The sequence below is a fragment of the Psammomys obesus genome, unplaced genomic scaffold, assembly GCF_907164565.1.
Source record: "Psammomys obesus unplaced genomic scaffold, mPsaObe1.curated_primary_1811, whole genome shotgun sequence".
Lineage (NCBI taxonomy): Eukaryota > Metazoa > Chordata > Mammalia > Rodentia > Muridae > Psammomys > Psammomys obesus.
The window spans coordinates 4,058,236-4,070,654 of record NW_026591643.1 but is presented as its reverse complement, the minus strand read 5'-3'; the positions used below and the strand labels follow the sequence as shown (position 1 = coordinate 4,070,654).

General features: G+C 43.5%; 1 protein-coding gene, 1 long non-coding RNA gene and 1 other non-coding gene across 6 annotated transcripts in view; all 3 read left to right on the top strand.

Moving 5' to 3' along the window:
- The first annotated feature begins 7,042 nt into the window (after nt 1–7,042).
- Nucleotides 7,043–8,536, top strand: LOC129680149 (uncharacterized). Its single transcript, XR_008720641.1, has 2 exons — nt 7,043–7,104; nt 7,701–8,536. It is a non-coding gene; the product is annotated as an uncharacterized LOC129680149 (long non-coding RNA).
- A 1,340-nt stretch (nt 8,537–9,876) lies between these two features.
- On the top strand, nt 9,877–9,980 carry LOC129680184 (U6 spliceosomal RNA). The gene has a single exon (XR_008720651.1). It is a non-coding gene; the product is annotated as a U6 spliceosomal RNA (small nuclear RNA).
- Nucleotides 9,981–10,383: 403 nt separating this feature from the next.
- Wdr31 (WD repeat domain 31) overlaps nt 10,384–12,419 on the top strand; it is a 21,390-nt gene continuing 19,354 nt past the window's right edge. For 3 of the 4 annotated variants that reach the window (XM_055611739.1, XM_055611736.1, XM_055611740.1), the window contains exon 1: nt 10,384–10,446. The gene's annotated coding sequence lies outside the window, so the exon portion shown is untranslated. Of the gene's footprint in view, nt 10,464–12,419 lie in introns of all 4 variants that reach the window. The other variant, XM_055611738.1, reaches the window with a different exon arrangement.

Below are 12,419 nucleotides of genomic sequence, written 5' to 3'. Positions count from 1 at the left end.
TTCATTAGGAGTGCCCTTGAAAAGGACCCTACAAAGGTACAGGCAACGTGCTAGAGAGATGGCTCAGCAGTTAAGAGCACTATCAAGTCTTACAGGGGTCCTGAGTTCAATTCCCAGCAACCAAGTGGAGGCTCATAACCATTCAGGGATCTGGTGTCTGTTGTCCTCTGCTGGTATGCACTCATCTACATAAAACAAACAAATAAATCATTAAAAAAAAAAAAAAGCTGCAGGCAAGACACCTAAGACTCTTCCAGACAGAGGGACTAGCACAGGCAGAGTGCTGCTAACTGGAGAGTGGATTTTGGGTTAAAAAGCTGGTTCATCTGTCCCACTGCCAGCCATAAGGAAAACCACACAAACCTTCTGAGGATGATGTTGGCCTGAACTAAGGTCATGCCTAGAGAGAAAGAGACAGACTTCTGTTTTTTTAGGATAAACAGGAGGCAGAAGTGAGAAGCCTTGGGTGATTGCTCTTGTACAGGGAAGAGATGGAGAAGCTGCAAATCACCCTCCCTCCACTGGAAATACTGCAGGCCCTGTAGGACACCAGCCCTGCCACACTCAGAAATTCCCAGGCTGTGGCTTTGATGCTTTGGCCAGCTTCAGATTCACAGGGGGAGAGGGTGGTAGGAAATGGCCGTGGTGGGATTTTCTACTAAGATATGATTCGCTAAGTCTGTGGAAGAAGCAAGAATCTGTGTTTTTAGCAGTCACCCCATGATTAGGATGCGAACAAGCCGTCTGAACTAAGCTGTGCTCCACACAGTGACCATTCTTATTAGGCAGGGTTATCAAGTCAAGGAAGAAGGAAGGAGGAAGAGAGAGATAATGGGCAGAGTAAGGTTTGTAGTTTTTCAGCTGTGTTTGTGAGAGACTGTCATTCCATACTATCTCCCACACAGGCCCCGACAGACCCAAACAGAAGACAAAATGGAGTCACCCAAACTCAAGTTCACTATCAAACTGAAACTAACTCATCACACCTTGCTTGTCTGGAACTTCCCAGAAAACGAGACAAGGGCAAAAGGAGATTATGTTACAGAAAGAAAGGGATTATTAACCCAAACAAACCAGATTTAGCTCAAGTAACTAGGAATTCCCCTCTGTTTTGACTCCACCAGGAAAGAAACTCTGAAATGATTTTACTTCTGCTCTCTGTAATCCCCAAAGCAAACCTCATCCACTCAGCCCATCCATTTTATAGAATGAGATTTTGTCTACTTCTAGAATTGTTAATAAAAAAAAAACAACCAATTAGATTACATAAATAAATGTATAGTAATCTGATCGTTAGGCTGTATGTAAGAAGTGGTTACCCGTTCCTTTCTGTGGGTGATAATTTAAAAAAAACATTGAAAACTGCTTAGTCACATAGATTTCCGGGTCCTCAGTGGGCTCAAGGAGGGTGGTGCTTAAACTTGAGGGCTTATAGAAGCAGGAAATCCTGTAGAACCAGAGAAGAAAGGATACCATTGTCACATTATAGTCGTTCAACAGATTTATGGAGTAACTGCCTACATATCTGCCTGTTTAAGACCCTGGAGCTCCAACCGTCAAGAGGAATGAAATCATATCCACAACAAATAAAATATAGTGTTAGCAGTGATAAGAGTTATGAAAAAGATTCAAAGTTCCCCTGGTGGCACAGGTCCATGAGGTCAGTTATTTGGAATACTGAGACAGGAGGATTCCAAGTTCAAGGCCTGTCTGATCCATAGGGTGGGTCAAATCCACTATGAACAAACTAGCAAGACCCTATCTCAATCAAATAAACATTATATAATTAATACAAAGAAAAAGTGACCTCAATTTAATTTCAAATATTGGAAAACAAAGAGGAGGAGAGATGACAAGGTTGATTACTTTACAAACTCTAGGCCAAAAACAAAAACATAGAGTCAATATAAACAACTTATGTCCTCCAAGTTTTCATCATTAAAAAAGTGCTCTTAGCTACTATGTCCAGGAGATTGTCTAACTGTCACCAAGTTCTACTGATGGTGGTTGTGGGGCCTTATCCCAAATCTGCTACTTTTGTGGGCTGGCATCTATAATTGCTTAAAGAATTCTTTTATTTCTGAGACTCCCTTGGCTTGACAGTGAGCTTGAACTGGAGGAACCTGAGCCTACGGTGGTGCTGGTTTAGAAGGGATGACCTAGGAAGACTCTGGGAAAAGGAAGCCAGGAGAACACTTGGGAGAAGTTGGTTTTGGGGCCCAGCACAAATAATAAAAATTTTCCTATTTAAAATTTTTTTTTTCAGTACCAGAGACTGAACTAAGAGCCTCACACATGCTAGACAAATGCTCTATCACTAAGCTACATCCTCAGTCCCTTAAAACAAACAAACAAACAAAAACAAGTGGTAATGGCACAGGTTCTTAATTCCAACACTCAGGAAGAGAGGCAGGTGGATCTCTGAATTTGAGGTCAGCCTGTTCTACAGAATGAATTTCAGGACAGCCAGGGCTACACAGAAAAACCCTGTCTCAAAAAACAAACAAACAAACAAACAAACAAACAAAAACCTACAAAATGAAATAAAACAAAACACTATCCCTGGCTAGCCTTAAACTTATGATCCTTCCGCTCTGCCTCTAAGAAGCTGGGATTACAGGCATGCACCATCATGCTCAGTGCAAGACTTTTATGACATCTTCCTCCTCTTAGCAATGAACTTCATGTAATTTACATGTGCAAAAAGCTACAACAAATGCAGTGTAGTAAGGGACTCTTAGCCCATCCCAGGAAGGAGCTGCAGAAAGGGACTCTTAGCCCATCCCAGGAAGGAGCACTGATTTTACAAACTAGGATTTTGTGTACATTCTGCTCTATCACCCACCCCTTCACTTCCGTTCATGACATTTTGTTTCGGTGCTAAGGACTGAACTAAGGTCTTGAGCACCTCAGGCTTACTCTGCCACTGAGCTGTACCCCGTGCCAGTAAGCTTGTTCTTAGTAAACATTTTAGAAAGTATTTTAGACAGAACACTCCTTCCTCAGCCTCTGTACTCCCCAGTGACAGACCCAGCCCTCACTATCTGCCTGGCTAGGCTCTGCACCCATTCCTCCTCACTGCTCCAGATCCAGAGTAGCTGCTGCCCGGCTGGAAGTCATCCAACTTCGGTCTACACCGATTCCAGGAGGAACAGCAAGGTTGTCAACATCATGCCTTCATTTCTTCCTGCGATGTTTTCACAGAACAAGCAGCTTCAACCGTCACCTTTAAGAGGGCTTGGCAGCCTGCCAGTGCCAACACAGACACGTAGGTCCCAGAGGGAAAGAGGCCTCTCGACTTGGGGCACACCAGATGAGTCCAGAGCTCCTCCCTAGAGGATTTTTATGACTTGATAGGAGGGGCATGACCAAATTGCAGGGGCCAAGGAAGAGCAAGGCAACTCAGGCGATAAAGAACCAAGGGCCATGATTGTCTCTATAGAAGGGTAAAGATGGAGCTATAGGCACCGGCAGTGGAGCGGATAAGAAATGAGGGCTTTTGCAAACTGTGCGTGAGGTCATGCTGCTTATTACACTTACAGCATTCTAGCATATTCTAAATCTCTCCAAGACTCTTCATCTTTCACTCTTTTATTACAATGCTCAGCAAATAAGGCTGCAGAGACGGCTCAGAGGTTAAGAGTACTTGTTGCTCTGGCAGAGGACTTTGGTTCAGTTCCCAGCACCTACCTGGCGGCTGGTAACTATCTGTAACCCCAGCTCCGGGAGAGCCAACTGGCACATATGTGTGCAGGCTAAACACTCATATGTATAAGGTAAAATAAATCTTAAAACATAGTAAACCTTAAGTCCTTATCAAGTGTCTGGAAACAGCTTGGTTTGTAGTGCGCTTACCTAGCATGTCTGAAGTCTTGGGTTCCATCCACAGCACCACATAAAACCAGATGTGCTAGTACATTTCCGTAATCTCAGCACTCAGCAGGTGGAGGTAGGAGGGTCAAAGGGTTGAGGACAGATACATGAGATACTGCTTAAAAAAATTTTTTTAAGAGCAGGGCATGGTTGGTGTTTGTCCTTAACCCCAGCACTCAGAAGACAGCAATAGATAGATCCCTGTGAGTTCAAGGCCAACCTGGTCTACATAGCAAGTTCCAGACTAGCCAAGGCTCCATAGTGAGACCCTGCCTCAAAAAATAAAAACAAAAAGAAAGAAGGCGAAAAAAAAAAAAAAAAACCACTTCACTATAGGAAAGTACAAGAGTTTTGAAAGCACAGGTAGAATCACTCGCCTGGTCCGCAAGAGGAGAAGGACTCAAACAGTGAGGAAGCAGACAGGAAGGTGGTCTCTAAGATGAGGATACACATGCATAAAGGGATGCGGATTCGTTGCTTTATATGTTGTAGGGACAAAATACTTGACAAAAGCAACTTAAGAAACAAAGAATTAGCCGGGCGAGGTGGTGCACACCTATAATCCCAGCACTCGGGGAGGCAGAGGCAGAGGCCAGCCTGGTCTACAAAGCAAGTCCAGGACAGCCAAGGCTACACAGAGAAACCCTGTCTTGAAAAATCAAAGTAAGAAAGAAACAGCTAAAGGAATATAAGGTACATGATGGTTAGATTTTTTGTCAGCTTGACATAAACTAGGCTCATCCAGGAAGAGGAACCTTCAATTGAGAGATTGTCCTCATTGGCCTGTAGGCAAGCCTGTGGAGAATTTTTTGAATTAATGATTGATATGAGAGGACCTGACCTACTATGGGTGATGCTGCATTTATAAGAAAGCAGCCTGGGTGAGCCATAGGGAACAAGCCAGGAAGCACCGTCCCTTCATGGCCTCTGCTTCCGTTCCAGCCTTCAGGTTCCCTCCTAGAGTTTCTGCACCCTGACTTCCCTTCTCAATGGACTACAAGTGTAGGCTGAAATAAATCCTTTGCTCCCCAAGTTGCTTTTATTCACGCTGTTTACCGCAGCAGCAGGAAACTAAGTACTATGGTTTATCATGGCAGGGATGGCGTGGCTGCAGAAGTAAGCTGGTCAGGCTCCACCCACAGTCAAGAAACAGTGACGGACACTGAGACTCAGCCTGCTTTCTCCTTTGTCTTCACTCCAGGAGCCCAGACTGGAATTGATCTACCAAGAAATCCACCTCAGTGACCTATCACAGGTATGCCCAGAGGTTTGTGTTTTCCATGATCCTAGATACTGTCACATCATGTAAAGATGGTGTGCAAAGACCCCAAGATAACAGCTAACTTCAGCAGCTTATAGTGTTGAATCCGGTAGTGTGGGCATGCAGATACAGAGAGGATAAAAAGATGTATACAAAGCTTAAGAGACCTGATGAAGAATTTGGACTTCACATTGGATATTCATTGTTTATTGGGCATAACAAACCGCTGAAAAGCTTAAAGGCTTAAAGTGGCGATTGCTTATTTGCTCATAGTTTGGAAGATTAGCAAATATCAGTTGGCTCACCTGGACTATTTTTCTGATGACTCTTTTTGTGGTTTCTACCATGTGGTAGCTTATTGAGGCCTGGATAGTATAAAAGAGACTCACTTATATGCTTACTATTTGGTGCTAGCTGTGTCTCTCAGGTGAGCTGGCTAGGATTTCCTACTGTAATGGCAGTGGTTAAAAAAGGTGAGAGGAGAAACTGAGTCCCTTTGAGGCTTAAATCCAGACTTTCTGAAATGTTACTTTTGCTCCGTTCAAATGAGAAAAATTTTATGTCAGCCCTAACGGAAGAATTAACAATGAATTTATGGTTATTTTTAACCTATCACACCCTGGATGGTGTTGGCCTGAAACAAGCTGTGGCTAGAGAGAAATGAGGATATTTAGAAAGCAGAATTGGAAAATCTTAGGTGAGGGATTGTTCTTGTGGAGAAGTTACAAATGATTCCAGGTCTGTGGCTTGGGTGATCGATGGTGACTACGACTCTGGATTGTGGTATGCTAACCACTGGACAATACTGCCCCAACTGGCCCACTGCTAGGGCCCAGCCTAAACTGTGGACAAAGCCGGGGACATCTGAAGAGCCATTGTCTCACATTGTGAGAGGCAAGGTGAGGTCAATCTCTTCTGTTCCTCTTTCCACAGAAGCAATAGAAGCAGTCTCTCACCTTCTGTGCCTGGCTGGACAGCCTCTGTTCAGGATGCCGTAAGACACAGGAGCCAGGGACACTGCCTAGGTGATGGACTAACTAGTCATCTCTGTCATTTTGATTGGCACATGGATTAGTATATTTATTTAGCTCATAACTTATCCTTCTCAGGTCTCTGATCACCTTGACGGCTAGGCTAAGCTAATGGTAGCTTTGCAGCTAAAGAGCAGACAATTAGATCCACTGTTAGCTCACTAATCAGTTTAAGATATATCGCTAGATAAAATATAAAGAGCTTATGTAGGGTCTAAGGATAAAAGGAGTGTAGGTTATAAAAATACAAGTTGCACATATTGGAGAGTCTTAAAAAGTGCCTTAAGTTTAATAATTCAACTTATAAATGTTTGAGGTTCTAAAAAATGTTTTAAGGTTGGTAAATGCAAGTTATAAAGGTTACAAGGTCTAAGGTGATTTAAGGTATCTTAAATAGGCAAAAGGGCTTAATATTTCTTCCTGTTGTTATGCTACTGTTATATTAACTGTCCAGGGTTTTGACCTTTATCAGTAAAACTCTAATTTATTAATCTAACTCTGATACAAAAACATTCCACTATACCACTATTCCACTATTATGGTCCTAAGCTCAAGATTGCAAGCCTCCATAATGTGTAAAGGTTAAAATCAAGTAAGTTTCCATTTTATTTCATAAAAGGCTTTTGACTTTTCAGAGTTCACCTTAAAAAGTACTTATGCCATTAACACATATGTATGTCTACTGCCTATTTCTCAATGCAGAGTACAATTATAATACTAACATGTCTAATTTTTATCTCCTTTTTAAAACTTAAAAGTAATTCTTGTAAGCTGCAGAAAGTCCACCTAAATCTACCTCTCAGGACAACTAGACTCCAGATAAGTACTGCACTTATTGCCTATCTCAAAAGGTGAGACTCCTCCCCTTTCCCTGGTTTTGGGACTTCCTTTCCTGGCTACCAGACTGCTATTTACTGCATACAACCACTGGCTGGATTGGTGAGTTCACTCCATTTTCTCAGCATACATGCCTCTCTTGATAGGGGAAGCTTGACCACAGAGCTCTGGCAACTTCCTACTATCTTTTGAGACAGGGGACCCTCCCCCCCTCAGCCGTAGCCTTAATTGTCTAGGTTTGACCCTCTATGCTGACTTTCACTTTAGGGCCACACTCTCCCTTGGGCAGTACACCCCCTCTACGGGTTCCTCCTCCCCTCGCTCGTGCACGCGCTCGCTCGATTGCTTGCTCATGGGAAGGTCCCCTCTCCCACATGGTTCCTCTACTTCTCTGCCCCCAATGGGAGACGCCCAGACGCCCGTCCCTCCAGACAGGCTGGAGAATTTCAGGTTTCTACACCTAGTGCCAGCTGGCATTAGGGCCGCTAAGTTTACATGCTTCTGTAACCAAACCTCACCTCAATGACAAGTCAAAAACAAAGCCTTCTTTAAATATTGCCAGTGACTGGGTAAATAAAGGTCCCTCCAGGTAGACAGAGGTTCCTATGTACAAACCTCATCGATCCAAACCGTTCAATGTATACCTACAGGATTTTCTCTATACTCAACTTTATCTTTTGCCTATATATGTGTTTCAGTGTCCTGCCAGACACAGATGTTTCCTATAGCCACAACAGCGCCAAAGCAGCTACAGGTGTTCAGCTCCAACCTCACAGACTTCCAACAAGCTGGACCTGCACCTTCCCTCCCAGCCATGGGTGTTCTCACAGACCTGGAAAAGCATCAAAGCAGCCTATTCTTCCTGGACTTGGTCGACACTTCAGCCTTTTGACCTCCCTACATTGCCCCCAGTGTCAGCAGGAAGTAGCCAGAAGAGAATCTACGCCCTTATTCACTTGTTAACAAAAGGCTGAAGTGGTGTGCTTCAGGACCAGGACAAGCAGCTCCAGGTTCTCCCAGTGTTCCCCAGTCCTTCCCCGCTGCCTTGCATGGCTGGCAACTCTCTGTTGACAACCCTCTGCCCTAAATTTTCCAGGGCAGAGACTTCTCTTATTCTTAACCCTGCAACCTAACCATTTTGTTACTATAACTCTTCTCTCTCTCAACCTCTTGCATGACAACCAAGAGCTGCTTCCAGTGAGCCTAAATTTATATACTTTAACTCACCTTATAAAAGGCAGCCCAAGATCCCTATTTTTAATTATAGAAAAAGGGAGGAATGTTGGGATCAGTAAGCAGGCACTTCTATGGCCAGCCCCATAGACCGGTTATCAGGCATTTGTAAAGACACCCTGACCACCTGGAATTACCTGTGCATGCCCTTGATCACCCTATAAGAGAACTGGAACCCTCCCCCCTCTCTCTCTTCTTTCCTCTTCCTCTCTCTTCTCCTCTCTCTCCCCATCTCTCTTCCTTTCTCTGTCTCTGCTCCCTTCTCCCCCCTTCCCCTAATAAACCTCCCACGTGGAAACGATCTCGTGGCGTGATTTGTGAACCCGAGTGTAACCTTCACACTCGCACGTTTCCTAACAGTAGTGCCCAGCACTTAGAGAAGGAAAAGAAGAATGGGTTTAGGTATAAGATGTCTTTGAGTCATGTCAAGAAAGAGGTGTCTTTTAGACACCAGATGAGCAGAAGTGGGGGATACAGGTGAGGTTCAGGAACAGGTCTGACTGCAGATACCAGTTTGGAAGCATCAGATACCAGAAGCCTATGGCAGTTTTTAAAGATGCTATGTTTTAGAGTGGATGTTTTGGGGGGAGGACTCTAATAATAACTTGGTTTGTAGCTGAACTTGAACCTACTGGAGTTTCCAACACAAACTAGTAAGTCTATCCTCTCAGTTATGTTGTCATAGCAATGTGAAAAGCACCTATTACATGCACTAACTCCAAAATGTACTGAACCCACCTATTTATTAAAGTTACTTGTTTTGTCACCTGACTAGATGGCAGCATTGCTCCAGTGCAAAATGAGATGATGAAAAAATGAATTAAATATGCAGGAAGAGTCCTCAATTCTTAACTTGTAAAGACTTGTAATTGATGTATAGAGCTTGCTTAGGTCCTGCCAGGAAGATATCTCCCCAAAATGGCTTCTTTGAAAGTAGTAAGTGCATTATCAACAGAAGGAACATTAAGGGCTAAAGAGCCATAACTAGGAATGCTGAAGAGGACAGTCTCTCTCTAGATTAGAAGGGAAACCTTGCTGCAAAAACTGATTCTTGGAGGGCAAACTTCTCAGATTACACCCACAAACATTCAGTTTTCAGAATCTCCACAAATCTCCATTGAATGATAATTCTACTAGGATGCCTGATCCTCACAAGGAGCAGCCCCTAGAGTATAAAAGATACATTGGCTAGGCTCTCATCCACTCATTCATTTATTCATTCTTTCCATATGCTCCACACTGTACCGCAGGAATATAGATAGACAAGTGTCAGTTTAGGGCTGCGAACTGTTTTGTAGCTGCTGTTAGCTCTAAGTATCTTCCCAGTTGGATCTCAATAAAATAGTGAGAAGGCTTTTTGTTTATAGTGCTGGTTTGATAAAAGACAAAGTGAAAAGTATTCAGTTTGGCAGCACATGTGTTAAAATTAAGACAATATAGACCCTGGAGAGATGAGTTAACAGTTGCTAGGACTTGTTGAAACTGCAGAGGACCCAGGCACAGTTCCCAGTACCCATGGCGGGGCTCACAATCATCCGTAACTCCAGTTCTGTGGGATCAGGCCTCAGCTGGCATCAGGCACACAAGTGATGCACACGCATGCATGCAGACAAAGCACTCACGCGTAAAACAAGTTATTCTCAAACCGTCTCTTTTCTTTTTTTTTAATGGAATGATACAGAAAAAAATTTGCATGGTCCTTGCACAAGGACGGCAGGCATATTTTTGAAACTCATTAAAATTAGTAAAAATAAACACACACATGCCAAATGAAAGGAATGGAGTACGGTGTTGGGGAAATGTCCAACGGGGAAAATTCTCTGTCTGTGTCCAGGGAAATTTCAAATAACATTTCTGGGCGAATAATAATGGCAAAGATGACACGTATTAATCGTTCTCTCTGTGTGGTTATGACAGATATCACCGCTTTTCTTGGACAATACATATTCTTCACGCCACAGCGTAGTTCAGCACAAGCCTCCTCTGGGCATATCTTCACAGATCGTTAAATTAGGCGCTCTTGGCTCGACCGCAGGGAGACTTCCGGCATGTGGAACCTTGGTTCCGAGGCTGCCGTGGGCGCCCGGAGCTTTTAGCTGGAACTCCCGCCCTAGCGACGCGCGCCTGGTTGCTAGGGACGGAGGCGCGGGAGGCTGTAAAAGCTGCGGATGCCAGCTACTCATGCAAGCGGGCCTCCTCGCCAGCCCGCCGGTGGGTATGAGCGCGAGGTAGGAGAATACCCGAGGTGACCGGATGGGGTCATCGGGGAGGTGGGAGTCCTCGTGCTGTCTCCGGCGGCAGCCACCTACCCACCCGAAGTGGAGGTGGGTGGTGAAGGTCTGTGTTGGACCGAGTGTCACCTGCTTCCATCTTGGCAGAATACTCCCGGGGCACGTGCACATCAAAAATTAGCTCTAGCTACTGGGATGATGGGCAGGAGTAGAAACATATATAATCGGAAGGGCAAAAAAAAAAAAAAAAAAAAAAGGACAAACAAAAAACGACGAACTGCACGCTGATTGTCCTCAACCTTATGGATTCTGATCTAACACTGACCCACAGTGAGACTATAAATACTTTTACTGTCTGAACTTTTTCATTAGAGTCAAACCGGACCACCTCCTAAGAGCTTCTGCCTGTAGTTTTGTTACTGTTTGGATACTGGTGTAGATGTCTTGGTTTCAGAGAGATTTGGAAAGAGAGCTGAGAAAAAAAAAAAAAATCATTTACACGAACCAGGCAGTGATGGCACAGGCCTTGAATTCCAGCGTTGAGGATGCAGAGGTAGGCAAGTCTCTGTGAGCACGAGGACAGCCTGCCTGGTCTACAGAGTGGGTTCCAACACAGCCAGGGCTACCCTGTCTCAAAATAACAAAACAAAATAAATCACTTACATGAATAGTGCCGTACTGGGAACAATGGTGACAAGCTACAAGTCTCAGTGATAGTATTTACAAGGCCAGAACATAGAGCTTTATTGAAAAGAATATGTTGCAGTCCTAGTGGGCACATTCTCAGAGAGAGAATAATCCCTGAGAGGGACTAGTTCTTTTGTAAAAGAGTTACAGTGAAATTGCTGTCTTGTGTGGTCCATGTTTGGATAAAGAGGTAAGGGAACATGTCACTATCTTGTTAAATAGTAAACTTCAGCACCATGTGCCTTGGATATGTGGATTAAAGTACCTTGTGTCACTAGGAATCAGACTTTAAATGTTTGTGTGAAACATCCCAGGTCGATAGGACCAGGCTCTATGTAAGACTTTGTTTTGAATCGTGTGTGTGTGTGTGTGTGTGTGTGTGTGTGTGTGTGTGTGTGTGTCTTTACAAACAAGGTCAGAAACGTCCAGGGAAATATAATTTAGCTCACTCAGCTCCGCCCCTGTAACAGCAAGTCAGCCCTATGGATCTCAGTTGTATCAAAGTCTCTAAAGGAATTTTGTACTATATAACTGAAAGAGAATTTTCTGGGATTTATTTAATGTGATCAGTGTGCCTGTGGAAAGCAGATTTGGGCAGGGGTTCAGATGTACACCTGCTTCCCCTAGAAACCCATAGGGACATCCAGAACCATCTTCTAGCCTTTGGGTTGAAGCAAAATCATGTGCCTTCAGAGATTTTGCTGTATACTCTTGTTATGCAGTTTGAAGAGACCATTATTTTGAGGTCTGGTCACACATGCCTGTGAGGCATGAGGACTTTGAGCTGGAGGCCAGCTTGGGCTATACAACAAGATTTTGTCTCTCTCTCTCTCTCTCTCTCATATATATATATATATATATATATATATATATATATATATATATATATTCAAAAGCCAGAGAGTGTTATGTTGTGCCTTGAAAAAAAGCTTTCAGGCTAATCTGACTCTGTATTTTATAACCTGATTTTTAGCCTGATTGTGATCTGTCACTCTAGTTAGGTGATATAAATGACTTGTCCTAACGCCCTCCAGACTCATAAGTCCATCTATAAAAATGCTGCCTCTGTGTGTTGGATGTGTTTATTATGGGTGTACTATGAGCAGTGTTAAGTGTGAAATTGATGGTTCTGGTAATTATTGTTAATATTGCAATCAGACTGGCAACCATCATTCATTAATAGCTTGCCAAGTGGAGCTGGAGGTTCTTGGCACTAGTTTTTCTTTCTTTCTTTCTTTCTTTCTTTCTTTCTTTCTTTCTTTCTTT